The 10,083-nt window shown below is 38.9% G+C and overlaps 1 long non-coding RNA gene across 1 annotated transcript; it reads left to right on the top strand.

The window, feature by feature from the left end:
• The first annotated feature begins 787 nt into the window (after nucleotides 1–787).
• Nucleotides 788–9,839, top strand: LOC124719618. Its single transcript, XR_007006003.1, has 3 exons — nucleotides 788–857; nucleotides 9,544–9,633; nucleotides 9,709–9,839. It is a non-coding gene; the product is annotated as an uncharacterized LOC124719618 (long non-coding RNA).
• The last annotated feature ends 244 nt before the right edge of the window (nucleotides 9,840–10,083 follow it).

Raw genomic sequence — 10,083 nt, 5'->3', positions numbered from 1 at the left:
AAACTTTCACACATGCAGAATGAAAACTGTATTTTTACAAAAATAGTGTACATTTGTTTTGGAGTGACCCTCATAGAATGAGGAGGGATGGTTTTGTTGACTCTGGGAAAAATACTTGGGCAAACATGACAATGTCTAACAGCACATCCCATGTTAAATGTTGTGATGAAAACAGATGCAGAAAGCTACATTTCATTGCTGACACCAATGTGATCTCTGGTCCTAGTGGGCACCACTAAACTTGTTATATTTGTGCAATCCTGTTACTTCTTTGACAGTCAGTTGCTTTCTTGATGAAGATAATGATGATTATTGTCTAAAGCTTTGATGTTCAGAGAATTACAGTGATAAGAACAGTTTGTGCAACAAATCTCATGGCAGAAATACATACTGTTTGCCACTTTTATAGGCCCCACATATTGTGTGAGGTCCTGCAGATTTGTTTGCAAATATGTTTTGTGAAATAATAAAAGTGGAGTACCTTTTGACTGGTAAAATTACTATTCATTAATGGAAGATCCCTGCTCTTGTGACATTTAACAAGCAGAAAATACGGTTAACTTTGTTTGGATAAAATACTGCTGCTAAACTAGATGAATGATTTGCAAAATATGAGGAATTTTAAAAATAACTTTTATGTAGTGGTGCATTAATTGTTGGTTTTGTAATCGATATCTATACACAGTTAATTTTATACTTGTTGCACTATGCATGCAATCATTTTGTTGTTTATCTTCTTTATATTTATAGGAGTGGTATTGTTCAGACTGAACCAATAATAAAATGAATGGATTCCCATACTGTGGCCAGTCGAAATTCTTTATGCAAATTGAAAAATTTCATTGATGAAGACTGTGGTATGTCCTGCCATATTTTTATTACACTGTTATGGAGAAAATAGTTTATTTTCTAAATATTTGGTATAAACTGAATCTGTTTGAATTGTTCCAAGGGACACATTTTCTACTATTTAGAATGTAAACGGCTTATAAATGCAGGTGGTACATAATATCTCAATCTGTATGTATAAAAGGCAACATCATTACTGACTGACTCCTCATTGCCCAAACCGCTAAGGACAATTATCTGAAATTTGAAAAAAGTATGGATCTTATGCTGTAGGAATTGTTTAAGAAGGGATTTTTCGATATTCCAACCGTAAAAGGGGTGAAATGGGGGATGAAGAGTTTTCTTTTTGAAATGTCATTATAAGTCAGTTTTGAAGCTAGGCCTACAAAAAATGGTATTTCGTTTCATGGTCAGAAACGAAGAAATATGTTTCATCATTTTTGGAAAATTAACCCTGTGGGGGTGAAATAGTACATGAAAGTTTTTTTGAAAGTGTATCATTATTAAGGAACTATTGAAGTATTTTTAAAGCTACATCTATGAACATTGGCATTTTGACTTCTCAGGTACAAATAAAAGAAATATTTGTTTCAGTGTTTTTGGAAATTGAACCTCTATGGGGTGAAAAAGCAGATGATATTTTTTATGGACATATTTTATTATGAAAGAATTTTCAAAGCTAAATCTGTGAATATCTAAATTTGGCTTCTTAGTTGGAAATTTAAAAAAAAAGTGTTTAGCTGTATTTGGAAATTCAACCCCTATAGGGTGAAACAGGGGATGAAAGTTTTTCTGGAAATATTTCACTGTGCAAGTGTTTTTGAAGCTAAATGCACGAAAATTTTTATGAAGTTTCTCTGCTAGAAGTAAAAGATACCGTATTTACTCAAATCCAAGCCGCACCTGAAAAATGAGCCTCGAAATAAAGGAAAAAAATTTTCCCGAATCTGAGCCGCACGTGAAATTTGTGACTCGAAATTCAAGGGGAGAGAAAAGTTTTAGGCCGCACCTCCAAATCGAAACAAAGTTGGTCCATTGTAATATGAGACACCAATTTACGTCGAATGAGTGACGACACAGTGACAGTAGTTTGGTTCGAGTCGTAAGCTTAGCATTTAAGCTTTACCAGGTAGCCATTGCTATGCGTCAGGCACTCCGTCCGTATTTATACGAGTACCCTTCCTTTTTCACGTGCTCCGTCTGGTTTGAATCGATTGCTTATTTTGCTTTGATCTGATAAGTGCTGTTTTCTTTGTTATAGGTGTTTACGTCACTCTAAGCTGACAATGCACTACTGTACTGTGTCATGCATTGTTTGTCGCATTCTGATAGTGCGCGTTTACGGCCTGTCGCCGCTCGCGGCGCGGCTTGCTTTTCTGCGCGCTACCGCCACTTCTTTTTTTACAAAAAGAAAAAGGAATGACACGATACGTATATTCTTCCGCGTTTGCTGTTGTCTCACTCTAGTTTCGTAGTTTATTAGGCAGACAGGATTTAAATGAGATAGCAGCAAACACGAAAGAAAAATGGCAAAATGTTTATATTCGTATTATTCTTATGGTGAAGAGAATACTGCATGTGATTCACATTTCATCAGGTTCCTATTAGCAACTATCTCTGCTCACAGGTAGGAAAAAATTCAGAACGTAGAGTTGGCCCTATTGACAAACATCCTAAACAGTCTTGCCAGTCGGATTTTCGTAGTACACTGAAATTCTGCTACATTCGAAGATAAACAATACGGAATTTGTATTTACTTCGTTGGATAATGTATGTAAATACAGTGGTCGAAACTCAGGATGGAGGAAAAAGCTCGTCTTCCACATTTTTTTTTAAATTTATTTACTGACGCAGAGTTTTGGCGCCAGTATTTATCTTTGTGCCTACAAAGCATGCCTGTGTAGCGCTACATATATTCGATGGCAGAAGTTAGTTGTAGCGGCACCTAACAACATTTTTTAGAACTTCCGCTTGCTTTGCACTCGATTCTAAGCCGCAGGCGGTTTTTTGGATTAGAAAAACCGGAAAAAAAGTGCGGCTTAGATTCGAGTAAATACGGTATGCAAATCACTGTGTTTGGAAATTCAGCCCCTAAGGCGGTGAAATACGGGAGGGGGGACTTGAAGTTTGGAGAGCGTGTGGATTTTACACTGTAGGCATCATTTAAGAAAGGATTGTTTGAAATTCCACTCCTAAGGGGGTGAAACTGGGGATAAAAGGCTTTTTGAAAATATGTTGCTGTGAAGGTAATTTTGAAGCTAAAACTGCGAAAAGGGGTATTTGGTTTCTTTCAGGAAATAAAAATATGTGTTTCAGCATTTTTGTAAATTCAACAACTAAGGGGGTATAATAGTGGGTGAAAAGTTTATGAAAATTAAATAATTACTAAAGAACTGCTAAAGGATTTTTAAGGCTTTATCTATAACAATTGGTATTTGACTTCTCAGTTAGAAATAATAATAATAGTAGTAATAATAATAATATAGGTTTCAGTGTTTCTGGAAATTCAGCGTCTAAGAGAGTACAATAGGGGCAAAAATTTTTAAGAAAATATTTCATTACATTAAAAAAATATTAAAGCTAAATTTACGAAAATTGGTTAGATATAAAGCAATATTCGTTAGGGAATGAAAGTTGCTATAGAAATATCTCCTCAAGAATGCCAAAGGCATGATTAATGAAAACTTTGGACTCTAGCTACCAGAATTGCTTTTTGGGCAGAAGTACATTCAGAAAAGGCCACGCTTATGAGGCCTTAATTAGTGTGAAAAGTGTAAAAGCTGTTGCAATTTGTGAACAACATAAAAATTTGATCTCTGCAGGCCATACAGTCTACACGAGTGAAGCAGTGGGCACTAAGCTAGTTAATATCATATAGCACAGCATTATTGTGCACTGACAAAATGAAAGGAATTTGGTAGAGGTGTTGTACCATATTTATACTGAGGATTCATTCTTCTCTGAATTTGTTGATTTCATGGGATTTCTGAACTGTGAGGGTGGCCTTGAAAATAGTTCGACATATACAGCATTTTATTTTGCCTGTGGGCATCCTTTGTTTCCATGGAAAAATTGGAAGTGTGAAGTCATTATGAGGTTACACCAAATCATTTGACATAGAAGCAATCAGTTTTTTCACAAACTAGTTTTTATTATACCCTTTTTGTTGTATAGTCTATGATTTAATTCAAAATATTGTCAAAATTTATTATTAACATCACTTCAGGGAGAAGAAGGATTCAACAAATTTTGATTCCAGAATGAGTGGTGTATATCTGACACACATTAATGGAAAAGGAAATGTTGAAAATTTAGGTTTTGGTGTTTTTAGTTGTTTCTACACCAGAAGGAGAAGGCAGGCTGGGACTGGGGAAAGGAACAGGAAAGGAATGATGTACAGATGCAGGAGCTAATACAAAGTTTCACAATTTTCGACAGAACAGCCATTGGAGGATGTACATTTCATTAAACTGAACAAAGGAGAGTCCAAGTTGCGATATCAGCAGTTATGAGAAGGACGGATTGCTACTCAATGTGTTATCTTTATGGCGAGTAGCACTCTTATCCTTTTCATTAAATTGAGTGTTTCATTTGTAAAACTGAATTACCATTTGCTATGGATGTGATGATGTGAGTGTGATGATCTTGCTTTGTTGCCATGCTACTATGTACTGAGTCCAACATGTATTGTTTAATGCACTGTTCTATAAAGGATATTACGGGTGGCAAGTTTTGTGTTGCATTTATTTTCTTAGAAAACTTTTGTCATGAACGAACAATCTTTCTGTAGATGTTCCCTGACCAACTAAATAACCAGTAGATTTCTGTTGTTGGTGATGTGCGATATTGCTTGTAATCCTGTTTAGTCATAGTACAGGTTGATAGTGTAGCATCACAGTCCATGGGGGCATGGGGTTTAAACAAATAGTTGAAATGTTTGCATTTACGATGTTAGTGATTGCCTACATATGTGGAAAGAAATGAGATGTAATAATAAATCTGAGCAGTATTTCTGCAGTCACTCTCTTAACTTTTGGCAGCCGTGTAATGTGAATTTTAAGTTCAATGACAACAACAAGGAATTTCTTGTAATGGTGATAAATGGGTATTTGCTCACAAAATCAATGGAGCATGTTTTAAATCTTGAAATGATCACCACCAGAGTGCAAGTAATTTACTAGTATGTGGAAAAGATGTGAAGAGAAAATTTTGCTTTATAATTGCAGTGAAAGCCATTTGTCCTTTCCTTTTTTGTGCATGTTAATATCAATGGCTGGTATTGCAACAGTGACAGCAGTATTTCATTTTTCTTTCCGCATTTTTTCCACCTACTAGCAATTTGCTTGCATTATGTTTGTGACTATTTCAAGATTTAAAACACACTCTATTAATCTTATAAACAAATACCTATTGACCATTATCAGAAATTTCTTACTGTAGTCACTGGACTAAAAATTCACATTACAGTGGCTGCCAAAAGTTAATAGAGTGTTTGCAGAAACATGGCTTGGGTTTATTATTACGTCTCATTTCTTTTTTCATGTGTAGGTCAACTCTTAACATTGTAAATGCAAACATTACAACCATTTGTTTATCCCCTCCACCCATCTGGACTGTGATGCCACACTATCAACTTGTACTATGACTTGACAGAATTACAAGCAGTATTATACATTGCCAACAACAGAAATATATTGGCTATGTAATGAGTCTGGAAACATCTGCAGGAAGATTATTTCATCCACAACAAACGATTTCTAAGAGAATGATTGCAACACAAAACTTGCCGGCTGTCATATACATTACAGAGCACTACATTATACAATACATGCTGGACTCAGTATATAGTAGTATGCCAACAAAGCATCCACAGTAAATGGTAATTCACTTTTACAACTTAAACACTGATTTTAATGAAAGGTGTAAGAGTGTTACTCACCATAAAGATGACACATTGAGTAGCAATGTATCCTTTTCATAGTTATTGGTATTCTCCCCTGAACTCGCCATTGTTCAATTTAATGAAAATCACACCCTCCAATGTTCTTTTAAGTGAAAAATGTGAATTTCTTCTACTAAGCAGTCCTGAAAGATTTAAAATACAAAAAATTCTGGATAAATTGGAATTTTTAATGTGTGACAAAAAAAGAGCACCACCCATATTTCTCAAAATGAAGAGCACCAATGGATGCACCTAACAGTTAGACACACTCAAGGAACTTGTGTCACTTTGATTTGATGAAGTGTTTAAGTTGTCAAATTATCACCATTATATGTACATGTTTCATTGCATGTAGAGTTCTGACATTGCCCCCCAGTCCTACAGGGCTGAGGTGGCAGAACTCCACACCACGATCTAATTCACAAATGTCAGTTTGTTACCAATTCTCATCACGATTCCTATGCTGGTTCTATGGATAATGGCAAAATCATTTGGTTGCCTCATGAAAAGGAGGTGCGTCAGTGCGCACTACAACCTGAAAACCCATCTTTGAGTGAAGTATTAAATATTGTTCAATCTTTCAAGGTACAAGGGTTGGAACTTAAATGGTGGCAACTATTTATTCACAACCGATACAAAAGAGTTACACGTTAGCACCTGTTACTGTCCTTCAAACAGTCACCAGCATTGTGTAGAACCCGTTGCCAGGGATGTGGAAGGCATAGTATACCATTAGCAGAGCGTGTTCTGCTGATGGTGTGAATGGAGTGGTCTACTGCCTGTCATACTCTGGAACAGTTCTGAAGTGAATGCCACAAAGTGGTTCCTTCATCTTTGGAATCAAATCAAAGTCACAAGTTTTGTGTCAGCTCCCAAACCCAAGGTCCTCAGCAGTACTTTTTGGGCAGCCACCACAAATTGTATAAAGCGTGACTAGTGACCAGGATGTAGCTATGTCTGTTGGCCGAAAAATAATTAATGACAAGAATTGCGCCAGCTAGAATGAAGAGATAACTTATCTTTATATCTGGCAAAACGTGCACCAGCAATACAAGTCCAAGTAATATCCAAGAGTAATCCGTGTACTGAGCCTAGTCAAATACAATAGCAAATATCACACTGCAATGGCTCCGCTATAAACTCCACGAAAGGCTAGCAATAGACAATCAACACTAGACTGTCCGTCTCGGGGCCAGTGCTCCTCCTTATATGCAAAAGGCAGAGGGTGCTGTGGACCCGAGCTCAGCCATGGCGCGACCTCTTCTGCCGGCGGTAACGCCTTGAGACGCCGACAGCTGAGACAGGAAATGCGGCCAGCAATGTCACGGTCAGGACGCGCGTGCACGAGTTGGTTGGTTGGTTGGTTGGTTGTTTGGGTCTGTGGATACAACAACAAGGACTTAAGTCCAGGAAGTATGGTGGATCGTACAGTACTTCCCAGTCCCATCGACTGAACAGAGCAGCCACAGCTTTTAACGTATGTGCCCATACATTGTCTCGCAAAATGATGGATGGTTTGCCCAGAAAGTGTCGCCGCTGCTTTCACAAAGCTAGTCACAGGAGATGCTTAAAAAACGAACTGTAATGCTGTGCATTGACGGTCTGCTATGGAATAACATAATGCATTATGCTAACGCCATCACAGTTGTACACAAGAATCACCATAACTTTCACCATACAGAGCTCTGATGCACTTTCAACTTTCACTGTGACCTATAATGATACCATTCGCTGGATTGTTGTTTTCAGTTTTGGCTCATATGATGTGGCCCATGTCTCATCCAGTGCTATGATATGGTGTAAAAAAGCTTCTCCTTCACACTCATAGTGCTCCAAGTGCATCTGAGCTGTGTCTTAATGCATCCATTTCTGCATTTCCATCAAGTCATGTTGAACCCATCGTGCTGAAATTTTTCACATGCAAAGGCGTTCCTTCAGGATGCAAAGCACAGTTGTACGTGCTAATCCGGTTTCATGGGCGAGCTCATGAATTGTATGGCACCAATCACTGTCCACTAATACGGCAACAGCATGCACTTTTTCTTCAGAGATGCTAGGACGACCTGCCCGATGCATGTCTGCCACTGTTTGCCGACCCGCATTGAAGGCTTTTACCCAATGTGCCACTGTTCTGTATGGCAATGCTGATTCCCCACATGCCTCTTGATGACCTTGATGACACTGTCGTACTGTACAACCTCTGGCACATTCAGTCTTGATCCAACTCCATTGTTCCTGTTTCAAAAACATAGTGGCACCATTACATTAGACTGCTCACTCAGAAATGACTGTGTTTCTCTTGATTGTGCGCATGCCGGTGACGTGGTACAGGCGAGTCCGTTTGGTTGAAGGTAAGGTAGATATGTCAACAACGTGTGCTATCAGTGACAATAGTAGATTCCATTGCATAGTGATTCCACAGCAGTGTTGCCACTGTTTAAGTTCCAACCTACGCATCTTGTGCTGCTAGTTATCAGATTGAGACTCAGTGTGACATCGCTGTGGTGGCTCCTTTCCTGGTTGTTGGGTGCTGGTCAGTTCTCAGGGAGGATTATGTGACAGCTGTACAAATGCAGCCTCCATGCCACACTGGACAGTGACATGCCAAACAACCACCACAGCAATGGCAGCACCTCGTTCTCCTATCTCGCACTTTTTTTTTTTTTGTGCAACATGGTAAGGCCATTTTCCTTAAGCACTTGCTGACTTGGCAACAAGTGAAGGAAAAAGAGCATCTAGTGTCTGTGTATGATTCGTAGCCCCCTCCTGTGGAGATGAAGGTGGACGTTAATTGCGTCTCCAGTGTGGTCTCCAGTTACTTGACATTTGGCAACCTAAAACTAGCAGTACATTCCACTTTTGGGCTATTTATGGCTCCCGCTATGTATTGTCTGTGATTTGTTCCTCGATTTTTGGTAGTGAATGCTGGTACTGCACATTTGTTTGGTCTAGTTGCTTTCAGTACCTTTGATTTTTCCATTTCACATAAGGTGTACCTTGTTCCCGAACATGTTCCGTACTGGCAGTTAGACTCTCTGTGTTCTGAATTCTTGTCTCTCTTCACAAGAACCTTTGTTATCAGTGGACACTGACCTGGGATCGTGTGTTCACGCTTTTGAAATCTACATTACATTTGGAATCTTTGTTTTGAGAGCCAACTGAATGATGGTGCCAATCACCATACAATTGACATAGGAATTGTGATGATAATTGGTAACAAACTAACGTTTGTGACCTAGACCATGGCATGGAGTTGAGGTGCAGTGGCAGAACACTATATGTGCTATGATGACATTTTGGCTATGGACACTTCCATTACAGACTGCTTATACTTCAAGGTGAGGATGGTTCCGAATGTCCGATAGCTAATTTGCCATAAATATTCAACTTCTCTCAGCAGTGCAACTCCTGAGTTGAGAAGGAAGCACTTGCACTCTATGCACTCAAAAAGTTTCATATTGTGTTGTATGGGTCTAAGTTCTTCCTCTTCACTGACAACAAACCCTCGGTTTCATTGTTTAACCCTTCTGCTTTGTTGCCAAACAAAGCAGCACATTGCCTCCAGTGGTGGGTCTCATTTCTGAGTCACTAAGAGTATGAAATTCATTTTTGGCCTACTGTGCAACAAACTGACACCGATGCACTGTTTTGCCTTCCACGGGGTCTAGATCCCATTTTTTATTAGGGTGAAATCCTTTGTTTTCACTTTGATGTTGAGGTGCAATGTACAGTGAAAGAATGTCCTATTACAGGCTCCTGGATTGCAGCTGTTGGCACTGCTGATACGGTCTTGCATCAAGTTGTTCACCTCATTCAGCACAACTGGCCGGACAGGCCTCTGGGTACGACTTCTGATTCTTTACGTAACTCTTTTGCCTTATGTCACAACCTTTCAGTGTTTGATGATTGTGTCTTAGTTACAGATGAGTTGTTGTCTACGGTTGTGATTCTGGCTGCCTTACAGCAGAATGTGCTTCAGCTCCTACATCGGCGACATTGAGGGTTCTTGGGTGCCAGGTTATTGTGTTTCGACGGGGAATCGATGCTGTCATTGTACATCTTGATGCTACACAATAGACAGCGCTGTGAGTGACACTCTCTCTGTTGTCTGTGCTGCAGAGTATGTGAGAATGTGTCCATATTGATTTCATGAGACCCATCCTAATTTTTTCCAGGTTTTTGGTTGTCCATGCTTTTTATAAATTTCCATATGTTATTCACTGCCCTCAGACATCAGCCGCTATGATTCAGGCTGTCTCAAAAGTGCTTGACAGGTGATAGTCCACAGTGTG

Source organism: Schistocerca piceifrons, chromosome 11 (assembly GCF_021461385.2).
Source record: "Schistocerca piceifrons isolate TAMUIC-IGC-003096 chromosome 11, iqSchPice1.1, whole genome shotgun sequence".
Lineage (NCBI taxonomy): Eukaryota > Metazoa > Arthropoda > Insecta > Orthoptera > Acrididae > Schistocerca > Schistocerca piceifrons.
The sequence above is the reverse complement of the archived record's forward strand: the minus strand, read 5'-3'. Positions and strand labels throughout refer to the sequence as shown.